We start from the raw sequence: 19,361 nt of genomic DNA, 5'->3' as shown, positions 1-19,361 counted from the left end.
TTTCAGTACTGTAGGTAAACTGTACTGTGTGGATATATGTTAATATGATAATGTGCAGATTTTTAAAGACTTTACAAAATGTACTGCAGAAAGAAATTTTACACTGAAGTCCAATGAAGAAGAAAAACAGCTTTTCACCTTCTTCACACCTGAAACTTCTCACTGGTTCTTTCACACCTGAAGCTGAAATGCTGAGGTTTTTGATCTTTCTTTTTACTTTACTTTACCTTACCTCTATCTCTTGGTTCACTTCTCTGTGAAAGGGGTTTGAGCCTCCTCCCTGCTTTAGGCTGGAGTTTACCCATTAACCTAGCAGATTAAGCCAAATCTCACCAGGTACTCCAGACATCTACACAGCATTCAATTCTTGGATATTGTTGTCCCTAATGAACTATTGTTAATGTAAAGTTTATTTTATGTGGGAAAGATCTTAGCTTAGGTCATACATTTTTTTTTTTGCTAGATGATGGTGACTACGTAGAGCCAAATTGATCACACACTTCAGGACTGTGCAACTTTTTCAAGCTGGGTCTAAACTGAAATGTACTTCCAGTACATACTGTACATGCTTACATACAGTTAATGTGAAATCTGAATGTGATTGATTCGGTTTGTTCATTTTGAGTCAGGCTCAAAATATCCCTTTGCACGTGCAGCACAGGCTGTTTGCTAAGATTCTATTCAAAACCGTAAGCTGTATTAAATAAGAGATTAACAATTATAATGAAATTAAATAAAATATGCAGAGCTATTATGGTTCTATAAATTCTAACTTAATCCTACTGTTTAACAGTTAAGGACCAATATCAATTTAGCAATGCATGAATGACCAAAATATCAAAGAAATTTAATTTTAAGACCGCACAAAAAAACACTTATTGTGTCTGGGAGTATAAAGTTACTGTGGGGCCAGATGGCCACTCCACACTAGATCAATAAAACCCAGGAATTATATAAGTGGTAAAATTCCCTCCAGCTGTGTAAATTAATATGAACCTTCATGTGCTGATTCTGGGGGCAGCACTGAATCACAGTGGTTAGCATTTTAGCCACGCAGCAGTGGGGTCCTGAGTTCAGTTCTGGACCTGGGGTACTGTCTGCATGGAGTTTGTATGTTCTCCCAATGCTTCTATGGGTGACCTCCTGGTGTGCTGGTTTCTTCCCACAATCCAAAAGCATACTGATGGGTTCATTGGCTTCTGGAAAAAGTGGTGCGAGTGTGTGTTTGTGTGTGCCCTGTAGTGGACTGGCTTCCTGTCCAGGGTATTTTCCAGCTCATGTACAGTATGTCGCTTGCCAGGATAGGCTCCTGACCTCCAGTGACCCTGAATTGGGTGAAGCAGTTAGAAAATGGTTGGGTGTGCAGATTATTCAGTTTAGTTTCCTGATCCTGGTTCTCAGATGTTTGTGTCTCATCCTCCCCTATCACAATTACAGTCTCTCTGATGTAGGATGTAAGGTTCACAAAGGTCATATTTGGTTAATTCCGAAGCCCCCTGTAAGATTCTTCTGAGACAGGGGTGTAATTTAGGAGTCCAAGAGAGAAAGAGTAGCATTGGATTTCAAGCAATGGGCAAGCTGCATTTAGGTACTCATAGGTCTTTAACCCAGCTCTCTGGTTGACCTCTTTGGGTTTTTATCTGCTCCTGTAAACCAGCTGCCTCAATAGCACTGATTAATCTGCTGCTATCGGCCTCCCAGATGCACAAGGTGTCCAATCGGAATGAACACAAAAAAGGACGCCATTCTCTCTTGCCCTACTTGTTTTTGCTTTAGTTCAGTAAATCATAGTGACTGGCAGTGGTTGCGTTAACAGAATTAAAATTTAAAAATAAAAAATTAAATCCTCTGTATCAATCAGATATGCGTTTTCTATCTTTTAAAGCATTAAGGGGTAAGTGAGACATATATCGCATTTATCCCAATGCATTGTTCTTTAGAAACTGCAGTATGGTTGTGTGTGTAAAAAGGGCTTTGGGGATATACTGTATCTGTATATAAATAAACAGCTGTACACTCCAGCAGGGAAGGTGGCAGTAGCCAGCAACTTCCGGGCAGGGTTATTTCAATACTTTCTATAATAAACAGCCCCCTGCAGCACTATTTAATCCCACCATACATTTAGATAGGAGAACAGTACACAGACTGCAAATGTTAAAACATTTGACACAGTGAAAGAAAATAAAATGCTTGGAGACACAAACCGCCCTTAGTACCCTTAGTCAGAAATCAAGAAAACACTACTAGTGTGCAAGTATTGTAATGAGTATTGTTCCTTTATAGATTTGTGTCTGTACATAGTTACATATTGACTGGCCAATCAGAGGCCATGTTCTGGCAGGCACCAGCTGTGCCATGCAGTAGATGTATTTGTCTTACACACACAATAGATCTGGTCAGTTGTTCTCTTGCAGGCTCATTTTTTCATCCGTTAAAGAGCCACAATCCTTAGTAACTGCTGTAATGGTAGTACTGTAACTTCTATATATACTTCTATACCAATGTCTTGATTCGTGGGCTCGCAGTTAATGCTCACTGTGGCAAAATAAAGTGTTTCATAATTGATATCACGTCTTGGAACAGTAAAGCTACAACACTGTACTGTACTATCCCAATGGGTGTTGGTGAAGTGGGACAGTCACCCTGCAGCTCTGGGGCTGGGGGCAATAGGTGCCAATCCCTTGCATTCGATATGTGTCTCCTTTGTGTCTTACGTCTCTTAATGCAAGTACCCTAGAGCTGGCTAGAGCAGGTGTGCCCAGCTCCAGTCCTCAGCACCCCCAAGACTGCAGAGTTTTGTACCAGCTGCATCACATAATCAGACCCTTGATAGAACTAATACCCCCAGTCAGCATGTCTTCAGCTCTTTAACATTAAAAGATGACTTTTAACCTTAACATTTCGTAAACAACTATAGATCAGCTTTCAAGTAGATGAAAACCTTGAGAATATTCCAATTAGGCAAGTCATTTCTGTCCTAAGGCGTCTAAAGGATTTTGGAAACAAATATTGGGTCTGTCTTCTCCTAACACTTCATTTATTCAGTTATCCTACTGTATACAGCCAAGCTTTGAGAAGAATGGAAGTACAGTATTTTTATAGATGTAATCACTCACAAATCAGCCTAAACGGTAAGACATTTTGGAAGAGACTGAACATGCAAACTCAGTATTGTTTAGAAACAGTCTACATGAATCTCATGTGTACAGTAAGTTGACATGAAGATAAAATAACTACAATTAAGCATTGAAAACCCCTTTTACTCAAGCACGAATCACTTAAAAAAAACCAAACACATTACTCATTATACATTATATAGTATCATTTAGCATCTTTCACCTATTAAGATTCTGGTTTTGATTACAAATATTTTTGAAAAGTAAAATGAATCTTTTTTTGGCTTCTTCACACATTTGTAAGTAAATAAAATGGAACTTCACTGGAAGATGGATGAAGGCACTGTATCTAAAGCGTTTAGCCTTGTGATTAATTTATGATACATGCTGCTATGGAGACTATAAAAAGGCAACAGAATAACCTATTTTGAGAGAAGTCTGTACAAGCTATGGTTGTTTTCATGAGTGGTATAAGAAGAGAGAATATTCAATAGCTAACAACATCAAGGTTTGCAGTTAGAAATAACCAATGAATAAGGTAATAAATATAAAGGAGATAACCAACATAACAAAATAAGTACAAAGATAGACAATTCTTGCATGTTTTTTTTTAACAGAATCGTTCAGGTTCTATGGTCAAACCTTTTTTTATCATTTAGGGTTTATTTTCATACAGACCTGGACCTTCCCACTGGAATAGAGTGCTTTTGGATTTGAGCTAAATGTTCATCCGTCTATTTGGAAATACAAATAGTGGTGGAATTAGCATACCGTTGGGAGACAGATGTTCATTAAAAAAATAAACATCATCCAGCCCATTGTTTGTTTTCCTTTATGTAAAAAAAAAAGCACTTAGTAGTGAAGTGTAAATTGGGATGGATGGGTTGTAATTTTTTTTCTGGCGTGTGTGTGTTTTATGGTTACGCGGTCGGAACGTTAAGCATGACTTGTGTCTTTGAAGGTGGTGACATTCCTTTGCACTTCCATTATTTTCAAATCCAGCATGTGTCACCTTTCCACTTAGGGTTTCTTTTGTCAAATAGAAAATTGAAAGAAAATATCAGTTTTTAGACGAATGTTTTGTGCGATATTTTCCTCCTTCTTCTTAGATTTTGAAGCAGACCTTGAGTATGAGTAGTGTAGAACAGGAAGGTTGTGCTACAGTATAGTATCTTAATCAATTTAATTTGATACATTTATCTGACTGTCAAAGGTTATGGAGTCATTATGCAGTTCCTAGTTATGAAGGGAGCTGGACTCTAACCTGACAAGCAATGGGCCCAAGGAAAGACTGAAATATACAATTGTATAGTATTTGGGTCACAAGTTCTTTTTGAAAGCAGAATTCCATCTGATTTTTTGTCATTGTCGGTGAAAGTATGATAAAATATTTGAGGTCTTCCAGTATTTGTGGTAAACGTTTTCATATTGATGTCTCAGACCTAAATTGAAATGAGAAATATTTGTTCTCAGGAATATTTATTCACAGGAACAAATCTTTATTTTGCTCTCTAAGGTCTTTAATTTGATTGCACGTTTATTGGCCTCTGTATTTTCCAGAAATGTGTCGCATTATGCGCAGGGTAGCACAAGTATTAAGTCAGAAATTAAACAGTGTTGTACTTGGCCCAGGTCACTCATATTATTCATGTCAACCAAACATTTAACCTCTCCTGCTCCCTTTTTGTTAAGATTAGCTTTGCCTTAATTAAACTTTGCCTGACATTTTGCTGTGCACTTTTTTTCAAAATATCATACATTGGCTTCAGTTTCTGCCTTCTTTTCATTTTATACTTACCATCTGGAAGATTATTCTAAGTACAAGTTTTATAATAGTAATTATACTCCGCAGTACTATTTCTACTGACACCGTTATTCAGTCTCACCTACAAGACAGCTGTAAAAATGGAATATAGCTTAATATTAAGTAGAATGTTTTAACACATTTCAGGATGACATTTATACAGTAGCTCTCTTACAGCCCGTATACAGAACCTTACACAGTTTTCACATTTTGTTGGTTTAAAGCTTACAGACATGTTACTTTAATATTGGTTGCATACACAAACTACTCCAGAAATTACAAAGCAAAATAAAAAAGAAGAAATTGAAATGTTAGTATTGCATGTGTACTGAAGCCCTTTCTTGTGGCAAACCTAAATTAATTTAAGTACACCTTAAAAGCCTTAGGATTAATAGAGCGTCCTTTTGTCTGTGTGCAGTAATAGTGGCTCTATTGATTTCACATAAATACTCCTGTGTCCTCCAGGTCTCTGTCAGGTTGTGACTTTCATGCAAAGATTCAACCATGAAGACCAGGGAATTTTGAAATCAACTCAGAAATTGTTGTATAAAGACACAGATCGGGAGAAGGGTATTCAACATTACTCGGTCTAGATCAGACTCTCTCTCCAAACTGAGCACCCAGGGAAACTAGTTTGGAATGTGACTGTGAGACCAACAGTTACTTGGATAAGAGTTACAAAGTTCAGGCTGAGATGGAAGAAAATGCCCACGAGTCAACAATATTCCAGTCAAGCCACAAAGAGGATTTTGGAAATGAGACAAAACCCATCTCGAATCCTACATGAGATTTGCAACAAAGCACTTTTAGTAAATAATACTGCAGATACTGTATGTTGCAAATGGTTTTGTGGTTAGACACCACAAAACTGGAACATTTTGGCCTACATGTCTGTACATCTGACACAAACCAAAAATAGTGCATCAATCAGTCAGCATCGTCCCTGCTGTCAAGCATGATGGCAGCGGCGTTATGTCATAGTTCTGCTTATCAAAAACTGGGATTCGGTAGCTTATCAAGACTGGTGGGAACGTCGATGGAGCAAAGCACATCTTCAAATCAAATCAAAGTTTATTTATCAAATGCACAACAATACGGCGTGCAGCAGTAGTTGCTGGCAATGAAATGTCTTTTCTGCGAGCTCCCAAAAATCACAAAAACACAAAAATCACAAGAATCACAAAATTGAGGTTACATTTTTTTAAATTGAATAAAACTCAATATGAGTAGAGCTGTTATGTGTCTATGTGCTATGTGTCCATGTATGCAATATATACAAGTAGTGCAGTTATGCTGAATACAGTGAAAACTGTGTGTCCATGTAGCCATTACAGGTGATTTGCTAAAGGAGCTGCAGGTTGGCTATTTAGCAGTCTTATTGCCTGGAGGTAGAAGCTGTTCCGTAGTCTGTTGGACTTAGACCGAATGCTTTGGTACCATTTACCAGACGGTAGGAGGGAAAACAGTTTGTGACTGGGATGACTGGGGTCCTTGAGAATGGAGAATCTTAGAGGAAAACCTGCTTCAGACCTAAAACTGGAAAGTCCACTTTCAAGCAGGAGAATCATCCAAAGCACAGAAACAGAGCTGTACCTGTGTGGCTTAAGAATAATTAAGTAAATGTCCTTGATTGGCTCAGTCAATGTCCTGACTTGAATCCTACTGAGAACTTGCAGAAACACTCGAAGACTGCTATCACTAAGCAATTTGAGAGTCCTTGAGTGAATCTGGCAAGAAAGATGGACAAAAATCAACATGCAAAGTTGGTAGAGATCAATTCAAAAAAGACCTGCTGCTAAAGTTGCTTCTACCGAAGTATTGAGTTCTGTTTATTATATACTGTAATGCTGTAGAGAGTATTGGGTCTGTATAGTTACTCAAACAGCAGATTTGTTTTTTTGTATTTTGTTGATTAATTAGCTCAGCTCATTTTATCCTTAAAAATCCTTAGCTTGAGCCTTCAGGTTTTTAATAAAATGCCAAGTTTAAAAAGCGTGAATGCATCGTTTTGTCATTTCACAAAATTTGACGCCATAGAAAGGGTCTGAATACTTTTGCATGGCACTTTGTTTCAGCTTATGAATAAAAACAGGAAATACCACAGTTTAATCAAAGCAGAGCAGAGTTATAAATAAGATTATTTCTGAGGACATGAGACACAAGCGGCTTGTGTTATCAGAAATGCCAGACCGCTGCAAGCTAGTGTGTTGTAGCCTAATGACTGGGGGTTTGTATTGCCTTTTGCTGTGTAAATTACATTTTGCTGAATTCTATTTTACCAATTCTATAGTATCTACATGTACACAGTAATGATGGGGGAAAATGCTGTAGTTATATTTTAATACTTCAACAGCTTGGCTAAACAAAAATGACCCTACCTACTTAACAATTACAACTATTTCCTGTTTGCCTTTTTTGCCAGAAGTTCTAAAAAAGATGGTTGTCTCTATTTTGCAATTTCATTTCGTACATAATGAATTCTTTCACCCTTTTTGGACAGCAGTTACAGTGCCTTGCGAAAGTATTCGGCCCCCTTGAACTTTTCAACCTTTTGCCACATTTCAGGCTTCAAACATAAAGATATAATTTTTTTATTTTATGTGAAGAATCACCAACAAGTGGGACACAATTGTGAAGTGGAACGAAATCTATTGGATTTTTGAAACTTTTTTAACTAATAAAAAAATGAAAAGTGGGGCGTGCAAAATTATTCGGCCCCTTTACTTTCAGTGCAGCAAACTCACTCCAGAAGTTCAGCGAGGATCTCTGCATGATCCAATGTAGTCCTAAATGACTGATGGTGATAAATAGAATCCACCTGTGTGTAATCAAGTCTCTGTATAAATGCACCTGCTCTGTGATAGTCTCAAGGTTCTGTTGAAAGCGCAGAGAGCATCATGAAGACCAAGGAACACACCAGGCAGGTCCGTAATACTGTTGTGGAGAAGTTTAAAGCCGGATTTGGATACAAAAAGATTTCCCAAGCTTCAAACATCCCAAGGAGCACGGTGCAAGCGATCATCTTGAAATGGAAGGAGTATCAGACCACTTCAAATCTACCAAGACCTGGCCGTCCCTCTAAACTTTCAGCTCAGACAAGGAGAAGACTGATCAGAGATGCAGCCAAGAGGCCCATGATCACTCTGGATGAACTGCAGAGAACTACAGCTGAGGTGGGAGAGTCTGTCCATAGGACAACAATCAGTCTTACACTGCACAAATCTGGCCTTTATGGAAGAGTGGCAAGAAGAAAGCCATTTCTCAAAGATATCCATAAAAAGTCTCGTCTAAAGTTTGCCACAAGCCACCTGGGAGACACCCCAAACATGTGGAAGAAGGTGCTCTGGTCAGATGAAACCAAAATCGAACTTTTTGGCCACAATGCAAAACGATATGTTTGGCGTAAAAGCAACACAGCTCATCACCCTCAACACACCATCCCCACTGTCAAACATGGTGGTGGCAGCATCATGGTTTGGGCCTGCTTTTCTTCAGCAGGGACAGGGAAGATGGTTAAAATTGAGGGGAAGATGGATGCAGCCAAATACAGGACCATTCTGGATGAAAACCTGTTGGAGTCTGCAAAAGACCTGAAACTGGGACGGAGATTTATCTTCCAACAAGACAATGATCCCAAACATACAGCAAAATCTACAAAGGAATGGTTCACAAATAAACGTATCCAGGTGTTTGAATGGCCAAGTCAAAGTCCAGACCTGAATCCAATCGAGAATCTGTGGAAAGAGCTGAAAACTGCTGTTCAAAAACGCTCTCCATCCAACCTCACTGAGCTCGAGCTGTTTTGCAAGGAAGAATGGGCAAGAATTTCAGTCTCTCGATGTGCAAAACTGATAGAGACATACCCCAAGCGACTTGCAGCTGTAATCGCAGCAAAAGGTGGCTTTACAAAGTATTAACGCAAGGGGGCCGAATAATTTTGCACGCCCCACTTTTCATTTTTTTATTAGTTAAAAAAGTTTCAAAAATCCAATAGATTTCGTTCCACTTCACAATTGTGTCCCACTTGTTGGTGATTCTTCACATAAAATAAAAAATTTATATCTTTATGTTGTAAGCCTGAAATGTGGCAAAAGGTTGAAAAGTTCAAGGGGGCCGAATACTTTCGCAAGGCACTGTAGAAACGCAACACTTAAACAGCCTTTGTTAGGACTTGTGACTCTGGCTTGCTTAACATTGCTTCACCCTGTGGTTCATGTGGGTCCTAATGCCCCAGTATAGTGATGGGGACACTATACTGTAAACAGGCGCCGTCCTTCGGATGAGACGTAAAACCGAGGTCCTGACTCTCTGTGGTCATTAAAAATCCCAGGGCTCTTCTCGAAAAGAGTAGGGGTGTACCCCGGTGTCCTGGCCAAATTTCCAATTGGCCCTTACTAATCATGGCCTCCTAATAATCCCCCTCTATGAATTGGCTTCATTACTCTGCTCTCCTCCCCACTGATAGCTGATGTGTGGTGAGCGTTCTGGCGCACTATGGCTGCCGTCGCATCATCCAGGTGGATGCTGCACATTGGTGGTGGTGGAGGGGAGTCCCCATTACCTGTAAAGCGCTTTGAGTGGAGTTTCCAGAAAAGCGCTATATAAGTGTAAGCAATTATTATTATTATAATTATTATTATTATTATATCCTCCTTATAGAAATTACATAGAAATAGATGTACAGCTTTTGATACTGTCAATCAGAGCTTCCTACTGCATTGCAGTGTAGATTATCTGTGGATCACAGGACTTTCCTTCTTTGGTTTGGTTCCTGCTTGATTGCCAGGAGCCAATTTGTAAATGTTCTTTGTTTTAATTGTGATGCTGTTCATTGTTCATATTAATAAAATGTCCATATATGCTTTTTAGTTAATTAAGACTAATGTAATGTCTTACTGGGCTAATTTCTAAGGTACTAAGTGGGTTCATTATGTCCAGAAGTCAGTGACCTCTGTGCTACTGCTCTGTATCAGCACATAACCCCTGTGTTTTTTAAGGTGTACATGTACAGTACTAGGAAATTTGTGGACTTCTCCTGTTAACTGTTGAGGCACTAAAAGGTCTAGTGTCAGAATATTTTAAGGACTTTCTATATGAGTATGGTCCTTTTTCTAACTTTAGTTGTTGTGATTTTTAATTTTTACTTAGCAGACCGGATAAGACCAATCAATAGAGTATTTTTGTGTGCAACACTACATCTGTAGAACCTATTGACCAAACCCAAGAGAGTATCAGAGACTGTTGTCATTTTTGTAGCTTATTTAAAGGCCTATCTTTTAAGTGCAGCTTTTAATCTGTGGTTTAGTCCTATTCTTTGTTCCACTAAATAAGTTATCTGTACTTTTTCACTTTTGTTTTTCGTCTGTTGTGTATTGTGTGTGCAGCTGGGCAGAAATGTGAGTTTCTTAAAATAATAATGATGATAAATTATTAATATTTGCTGTCCCATCAGTATTAGAACCCCTCAATCAAATGAAAAGACTTGCAATACCATTACCTTATCTATCCAGAACAATCCCCAGATCTCAACTTTGATGCAAACTGGTGAAATGGACAATTCCACATAAGCATACATACATCTGTTTCATTGATGTGGATGCTTGTCTGTTTCTGTTTAAGGTGTTCCTGCTTCTCTTTGAGACTTAACATATAATTTGAAGGGGGGTTTCTAATATTTTGGCGTCTGTGATGAATAAGGTACAAAATTAAAATGCAAGAATTATTTCAAGAGAGCAGGGGCCATTAAAATTGGGTGGCATGGTGATGCTGTGATTAGCATTGGTGTCTCACAGCCCTGGGGCCCTGGGTTCAGTATCTAGATTGCTATTAGCATGATAAGATAAGATTACTTTATTGGCCATACTGTATACAATTTCTTGTATTAGGAATTTGTCTTTATTGCATAACCCAACTTGCTCTCCATGAGACACACAGACAGGGAGAGAGAAGCTTGTAGTCAGAGTGAAGGGTCAGCCATTTGTATGGTGCCCCTGGAGCAGCTGGGGTTAAGGGTCATGCTCAGGAGCCCAACAGAGTAGAATTCCTCTGCTGGCTGCGGGATTTCAACCAGCAACCTTCCAGCCACAGGCGCAGATCCTTAGCCACAGAGCCACTGCTCCGCCAGCTTGTTTGTGTGGGTTTCCTCCAGGTGCTCTGGTTTCCTCCCACAGTTCAAACCCATGCTGATAATTAATTGGATGTTTGTGTCTGTTTGTGCCCTGTGCTGGACTGGCATTCCTTCCAAGGTGTGTGTGTGTGTGCGCTGTTTGCTGGGATAGCATCCGGCTCCCCCAACAAGCTTGAATTGGAAGAAATGGTTAGATGGATGGAGCACTTGAAAGATTTCTTGTGATCTGACATTCAGTGGAAGTTCTAGGAGCGACATGCAGCTTACAACGTTCAGAAGGCTGTGTGGAAGACGGGGAGATCTCTGGATCTACAGGTGTTATGTGGATAAGTGACTTCTGAGAATGCAAAATATCAAAGGCAGCCGTTTTCCCAGAAAAAAAAAAGGGATAACCAGCATGGGACTAGGGGAAGATGAGCAGAAAACCCGAAAAGGGATCTAAGCTAATGAGATGTGGAAAACAGAGCTGGGACTATGATGCTAAGAATCCATCTAGGACTAAATGCCTGGAAGACATTATGCTCAGAACAGGTCATGGGCAGAGCAGGTTGGGAAGAAAGGATATTTGGTAAAGAATTATCAGGGACTTACCAGGGAAGAGCAAAACAGAGTATGAGAGAAGGATCAAGGGTTCTTGGCCACAGAGAAAGGAGAAACAGTGAAAATCAAGGGATATGGAGAGAGGGAGGTCAGGAGAGGGGAGTTTACAGCGAAGAGAAGTACAGTAAGTTAGATACATATTTTTTGTATTGTCGGCAGTGAGTGAACCTGACCCCGTATTTACATAAGAGAACTGAAAAAATAGAACAATGAAAAGCCCTAGGTAAAACCAGAAAGCACACTGGGAATGTGAAAGAAAAATTTAGCGTGGTGCTAACATTAAATACAGCATGAAATAAAGACTGTTAGTAAGTGCTTCACTATGGGTTTGTTTTATAGGGAATTGTTTTACTCGGTTTGACTGAGATCACACATGTACTAATTTTTGTGCGCTTATTGTTCCAGTTTGAGCAATTAAAATACAGTAGTGTTCCACTGGTGATCGAATAAACGCCAATATGCTCCTATAAATTGTTCAGTATTTTTAAAACCTCTGAATGTTTGAAGACTGGGCCTTGTCATAATGTCAGGCCATAAAGACATCATTACAGGCATGACCTTCATTAATTAAAGGTTGCAAAAGGGCATTAAACACTGGGAGAAATTCTGATTGTTACAGCAAATTAAAGCTTTTGGGGGTATAGTACAGTACTCAAACAGGAATATCCAAGTAGAAATCCCATTACTTTATTGTGCATTTTTCATCATTTACACGTTTGTGACAGTCATTTATCACACTTTCTGAATGTCTTTATTTCTGTTCTTAACCTTCAGATCCATTCCACAATTAGCTTGTCTGTTCTACCTGCTTATAATTAATTAAGTTTCTCGATCTACCTGTATTGCACATCAAGTCAGAGAATTAGAGTTGTAAACATGTAAATAAATGGTGTTTTTTGTACTGTGTTTATAAAAATGAGATGGAAAGAATTAATTGTACACTTTCGCAAACTCAAAGCAGACCAGTACTTTTTGCATTTTCCTGTTTCACCTGAAAAAGACATTTTTGAAGGCATTTTTAAAATTGTTATATTTGCCTACAGTGCTCCGTTATTGATTTTCAGATGTGTTTTTGTTGTAATACAAGAAATTATATTGTTTTCAACTGCCACCATAAATTGATTTCCTCATACTGTACAACAGGGCATCAAAGGGATAGTTATTGTAACTGGCATTTATTATATCTGATGCTGTGTTATACTTGTAAATTATGTAGAATTCTGAATACGTAAGGACATGACTACTGTAGAACATTGAACTGTATCTAATTTATATGATATATTCTAATTTTATCAAGACAAAATGAAATTAAACCAATGTTCTAATGCAACATTTCTAAAACTGAATGACTAGGGAAAGAGAAATACCTTCAGTCTTTTCCCTGGGTCTCAAAAAAATGTTCCAAAAACATCCATATTTCTGTTTTCTACAGCGAGATTCTTGTGAAATATTTCGCCTCTCGGGTCCATCCAAGAGGAGCTGTATGACGGTGCTACTGTTTGTGCTGAATGAGTGTAATTTATGGGTATCTGGTGGTCTGAATAATGAGCAGGTGGAGGGGTCTGCTGGAGCAGAGTGATTAGCGCTCTCAGCAAGAGGCCGTGGATAAGAGAAAACGCACAGCTTAGTGACGAAGCCTTCTCAAACTGAAATTGGATTAGGGCCTTTCATTTAAGCTGCCTGTTTGGCAAGGGCTTTGTTTCAATGGGTAAATGAGTGTCTTCTATAACAAAATAAATACATCCATTACATTACTATTACTTTCTGTCAATATTCTCTCCATATACAAAAATCCTTTTGTTTGTTCCCTACTGTATATTAACACAACAGGTCAATTTAGTCTTTCTTTGTTATGACCATTTCAAGATTACAGTGCACTTTCCAATGGCTTTATAAATTAGTTGGGCTATTGTAAAAGTGCTATTCAGCTGTTCTGTTTTTTTTTCACCTCCATATAAATTTCAGGATTAATTCCCATCTTGGTGGCACTGTGGTTAGCTTTGCTGCTTTATAGTGTCTTGCGGTCAATTCCTGGGCTGCTGTTTGCGTGGAGTTTGCATGTTCTCTCTGTTCAAAGACATACTGGTAGGTTAATTGGCTTCTGGGAAGATTGGCCCTGGTGTATGTGTGGGTGTGGGTGCACTGTAATGGACTGGAGTTCCATCCAGGGTGTATCTTGTGCACAATTCCTTTCTGGGATGGATTCTGGCTCCCCTATAGCTCTGAATTGCATAAAGTGGTTAGAAGATGGAGAAATTGATGAATGGAATTATGTATGGATTAATTCCAACACTACAGTGCCATTGAAGAGCACCTGGAGAGGGGAGACTCCTATAGTATGAACAATTCTGCAAATACTTTGGAAACCATTGAGAATGTATGTCAATAATGTTCCTCTGTAGAAAAAAGTTTTTGAAACCACCTTTTTAGTAGCACCAGAGAGAGAATATATACAGTATATATATGTACAGGCTTAACAGTTTCTAATTCAAATGCTTGTTCAAATTATTCAGAACTCTCATTGTTCTGTGATTAATTTTTCATTGTATTATGGGATCGTCATAGAAGTTGCTATGATGGAAAACTTGTCTGAGATATTCTACTTTTAATCCATTATTGCTTCTGCTTTTTGACACATTAGAAGCAAACTGGTTAGATCTGAATAAACCTTTTAATGGTGACAATATGGAAGTTTAGCTAAATTAGCTCACTTCAATTTAAAAAAATCTAAAATATTCTTGAAACTTTAGTGAATGTGCTATAAACAAATGATGAGAAATCTTTTTTTCATGAAGTGCACTATGTATTTTTACAGTTTGGTGCCAGATTAAATACCTGAGTTGTGCAATATATTGTATGTACAATGTTTGTTACAGAATGCTAAAATTCACAATCAGTGGGCACACCAGGATTAAATTCAGCAATTAAAAAGTTGTATGTATGTTGTTCACATTTGATTTGATTTACACTGCTCTAAGTGAATCCTGACTGCTGATGAACATTTCTTTACATTGTAAAATGTTGTATATTCTCTACGTTGTAAAATGTTGTAAATGCCATTTTTCCATTGCAAAGTACAGGTTAGATTTTTTCCTCTGTGCAAAAGAATCTTTTTTTTTTTTTTAGTTGTAGTGAAGACTAAAATTAGATTTTAAACTTAACCTTCGATATGTTTAGCACTGATTTTGCTGGGGTTTTTTGCAGAAATTGAATATTACTTCCTAATGGAGTACATGAAGCATAAAGCGAAGCTACATTTTATTTAAGTGGAAGCTACGCTGTCCACAGTACAGTGTTTTAAAGGCAATGCTCACTGCAAGAAGCTGGGCTTATCTCTGAATAAACAAAATTGCATTAAACCCTAGGCAGTGAACTCCTTTTAAAACTTAACTCGTAATGTGACTAGGCTTATTTTACCAAGCCTTTATCAGACATTCATTCTGTAAAAAATTTGATGTACTTGAAATGCTTGCTTTTTAGCTCACTTAAACAGTGCTGAATGGACGTTATAGCCTAGATATAGTTAAACCTAATGTTTATATATTACAGTATATACTGCATATTAATAGAATGTGCATCATAACATACAATTATAATATTGAAGCTGTATATAAATTTAAGGTTGCTAGTTTTAGCCCAGGATGTGTTAGAAGACTGTGCATGTACTCTTCCACACAGTTGAGAGCCCCAATACTTGTGTTTCAAGCTCGTGGTGTGGTAAGAAGCAGATGGCCTGATGATGCAGTTTTGGAGGATGTACTGTATCATATTCATGATTTTTCCCACCTGTGTGGGGTGGAGACCTGATGAGTGGGCTCGAATGATCCTGCATTCAAAACTGGTGGGTGAGGGGAAAAGGGCCGTATGAAGGTTAAGAAGTTGGTGGCAGATTTTTCTAGTTTTAAACAAAAAATCGGAATAATGAGTACGGAATCTGCCGTCTTGAGAACAGAATTGGGTGGCAGAGATAAAAACGGATTTTGGAAGGCGCTGTGCAGAAATTTGAAATAATAATAATTCCTTACACTTAAATAGTGCTTTTGTCGACACTCCACTCAAACCCACCCCATCACCTTTACAGGTAATAGGGACTCCCCACCACCACCAATATGTAGCCCCCACCTGGATGATGTGGCGGCAGCCATAGTGCGCCGGAACACTTACCACACATCAGCTATCAGTTGAGAGGAGAGCAGAGTGATGAAGCCAGTTCATACTGTAGATGAGGATTATTAGGAAGCCATGATTGGGGAAAAAGCCAATGGGGAATTTGGCCAGGACTCTGGGGGAACACCCCTACTCATCTCTGGGAAACATCCTGGGATTTTTAATGACCACAAAGAGTCAGGACCTCGATTTATGTCTCATCCAAAGGACGAGAAGAAGTACCCCAGCATTATAAAAAAATCCATAGTCTAGAGGTGTCTCTGTGCTTATCCAACTTGCAAACTTCCCTCTCAGGATTATTTAGTGGGGAACCAATGGGGTCTGAGCTTAGCTCCTGGGAAAATAATGGAGCAGCAAAAATAAGGACACAAGATGAAGCTACTGTACCTTTAAAAAGTATTGAGACACTGGTCCCAGCCCCTTTGCTGCTATAAATCATTTCAGAAGCCTTATTTCCATCCATCCATCCATTTTCTAACTGCTTCCTTTTGTTCAGAGAAGCTGGAACCTATCCCAACAAGCAATGGGCACAAGGCAGGGTACACCCTGGATGGGACCCGAAACCTTAGTGTGGTTTGGACTGCAGGAGGAATTGGAGTGCTTGGAGCAAACCCATGTGAATATACCGAGAGCGTACAAACTCAACACAGCTTTCCCAGAAGCCCATTAACCTACCAGTTTGTCTTTGGGAGTAAACCCAAGGGAATATAGGGAGACCATAAAAACTACACCTCAGGTCCAGAATTGAACCCAGGGCTCAAGTACTGTGAGGCAACAATGCTAACCACTGTACCATCATGTCGTCCAGCTTTATTTCTATATTATATAATGCTGTAGAGCAATTTCATTTAGTATTGTGGCAGAATTATTTATAGACTCTGTGGAAGAAGTGTTGTTTTCACAGCATGTATGTAATATATTTATGCCAGCAAATGTACTGGATTTCAACACACAATATTAATTTGTTTTAATAAAATGTGTTTTATAAAGATTTTGTAGTTCTGTACTTAGCCCAAAATGATTATTATAAAATTAATACATTAATTTCTGCCTTCTGATAATCATTGGCAGAGTAGAAGGAATAGAGCTTTGAGTAATTGGTTGTTTACTTTGCTGCCTGTGATCCCTGAAGGGTTAATTAATATGTTTGTGTAGTGCCAGCTCTGGGTGCTGAAGATTTACAGTAGACCGAGGAAAAGATAGAGCCTGCAATGATTGGCTCTGAGGCTGTTGCTATGGGGGGCATCCTCTTCTCTTACTGGCTACTTGATCAACAACCTCCTGAAGCTTGGAATTTAGCATCTTTCTGTAGCTATGACAACAGACAGGAAGTGGGGATATAAAGGATGTTATAAAAGTAGCATTAAGAGAAGATTTATTTTGTTCTTCCTCACAACTGGGTTGAATCTGAAGCAGTGATTGGGTGAGGAAAGCACAATATTATTTATAGCTCAAGAAAAATGCTCGAATGAGTCTACACACACTGATTGGTCTGAGCAAAAATGCAGGGACTTTAAAACAACCTACTGTATGAACGCAGTAAGGAGAAAACAGAAGCTAGGTGTTTGGCTCATTTCAGATTTTGTGAACTGCACAAAAACACAAACGTCCACATGCCTGTATAAACTTAATCAAAACATAATCAGTCTTAAAAGATACATCCAAGAATCTACAACTTGCAAAGCCTGACATTGATCAAACTGCTGTTCTGTGGAAGATACCTGTATATTTGTTGCGCTGGATTAGCAGAAAGTTGATTAGAAAGACCAGGAAGAGCATGAGTTTTTGACAAAACTTTAAAACAAATATATTAAAACTGTTTTGTGCACGTGTGTTTAGTTTGGGCTCTTTCCCCATTTTTATTTTCAGTAATTTCGTTAATCACTGTAACATTTACATTTCCCAATTAGCAGAATCATTTGATTCCTCTAAATGTGCCATTCTACAAATTTGCTTCTTTCTGTTGCATTTTGCATCTTCACACATGCAAACCTCTAAAAAAAATGCATAATTGCAGGTGCTTAATAAAACGATGTGATAACAAGCCCCCCCCCCCCCCGCCATGAACTTTCATTATTACTAAGCTGTGCACAACTGTATTCCTATCAAAATTGTGAAGGCAGTGTTGCAAGCAAGTTTAAAATGTTTCAGGATGTCAAACGACTTTTGCTTTACATGAGGACAAAGAATCTCAAATTCTCTGAGGCAGTTAGCATATTGAGAAATAATAATTAAAATTTTTTTTTTTTAAAAAAATTTTGGTCAGTCATTTTTTTTCCTAAAAAGGGGCCTTCCCAATTAAAAAAATATAATTGTATCCATCCAAATTAGAATCGCTACCAGCTCCGGTTCCCACAAGGGAAGAAAGTGGACTTGCTTTTATGCTCCGTGAAGTTTAATGGGACAATTGGCTCCAATTGGCGGGCCGAATGGCATGGTTGTGCGCTGATTAGCATGGCTGCTTTGCAGGATTGGGTTCCTTGGATTTTGTTCTGGACCCGGGGTGCCATCTGTGGAGTTTGTATGTTCTCCCCATGTTCATCTGGGTTTCCTCTGGGTGCTCCAGTTTCCTCCCACAGTCAGAAGCATACTGGTACAGTAGGTTAACCGGCTTCTGGGAAATTTGCCCTGGTGTGAGTCTCGCCTGCGATGGACCAGTGTTCATTCCAGGGTGTGTCCTGCCTTGCACCCACTGCATGCTGGGATAGGCTCTGGCTCCCCTGCAACATTGAATTGCAAGCAGCGGTTAGAAAATGGACAGAGGACTGAAGTATCGCTGACATGACTAGATGCCTGCTGACACCCAGCAAGAAGCAGGAATCTTTGTTTTGCCGAGAACTGGAAGGGCCCCGAGTTCCTAAATGCTCGCCTTACCTTTGCCGTTCTCTGTAAATTGTGGGCACTCACTGATCACAGGAAAGCTAGTGACTTGATAAAGGCTCAAACCAGGAACAGATGCACAATAGAACACAACCTGTGTTTGGAATGAGTGCCTTTAGTGGTTGAGACACATTGTGTCAACACAAGAGTTTTTTAATGATCCTATTTAGCAATACTCTATATATCATGAAACAGGTCTGGATATCTGAGAAATGTCCCATTTGGGTGTATAAGTGAGATAAGTTCAACAATATATTTTGTGTTCGTTATATACCTATGGTGTATTCATTGATTATGACTTACTTTTTGTTGTCCATGTAGCTTTTAGGACAATTATACTCACAGACAGGGCAGGAGAGCTACAGGGAATTAAACCAATTATTAACAGAGAATAATTGGTCTGAATTACTATAATTTGCCTTTCTGTGGCTTTTGTTGTTGTTAGTAAAATCTACTGTAAACACTGTTAGCTACTGTACTGTATGTATAAAACCTGTGGCTTTCTAGTCTTAAAATGTTGATAAGCTGCAGCGTATGGTACAATGATTGCAAACTCTGATTAATAGGTTGTAATAGTGGCTTGTACTGTCTATTCCAACCTATTTTCACAAGGAATGACAGGATAGTGAATGATAGTGGTGTTGAGAGTGTTATTCTTTCTAAGTGA

The 19,361-nt window shown here is 38.7% G+C and overlaps 1 protein-coding gene and 1 long non-coding RNA gene across 4 annotated transcripts in view; one reads left to right on the top strand and one right to left on the bottom strand.

The window, feature by feature from the left end:
• LOC102685065 (transmembrane protein 198-B-like) overlaps positions 1-19,361 on the top strand; it is a 93,312-nt gene that overhangs the window by 38,165 nt on the left and 35,786 nt on the right. The gene's annotated exons all lie outside the window — the stretch shown is intronic.
• LOC138241982 (uncharacterized) overlaps positions 17,940-19,361 on the bottom strand; it is a 166,745-nt gene continuing 165,323 nt past the window's right edge. For both annotated transcript variants that reach the window (XR_011191249.1, XR_011191250.1), the window contains one exon: positions 17,940-18,534. This is a non-coding gene — a long non-coding RNA (uncharacterized lncRNA). The remainder of the gene's footprint in view (positions 18,535-19,361) is intronic.

The sequence above is a fragment of the Lepisosteus oculatus genome, chromosome 12 (genome assembly GCF_040954835.1).
Source record: "Lepisosteus oculatus isolate fLepOcu1 chromosome 12, fLepOcu1.hap2, whole genome shotgun sequence".
NCBI lineage: Eukaryota > Metazoa > Chordata > Actinopteri > Semionotiformes > Lepisosteidae > Lepisosteus > Lepisosteus oculatus.
Note: the sequence above shows the minus strand (reverse complement) of the source record. Positions and strands in the feature narration are given on the sequence as shown.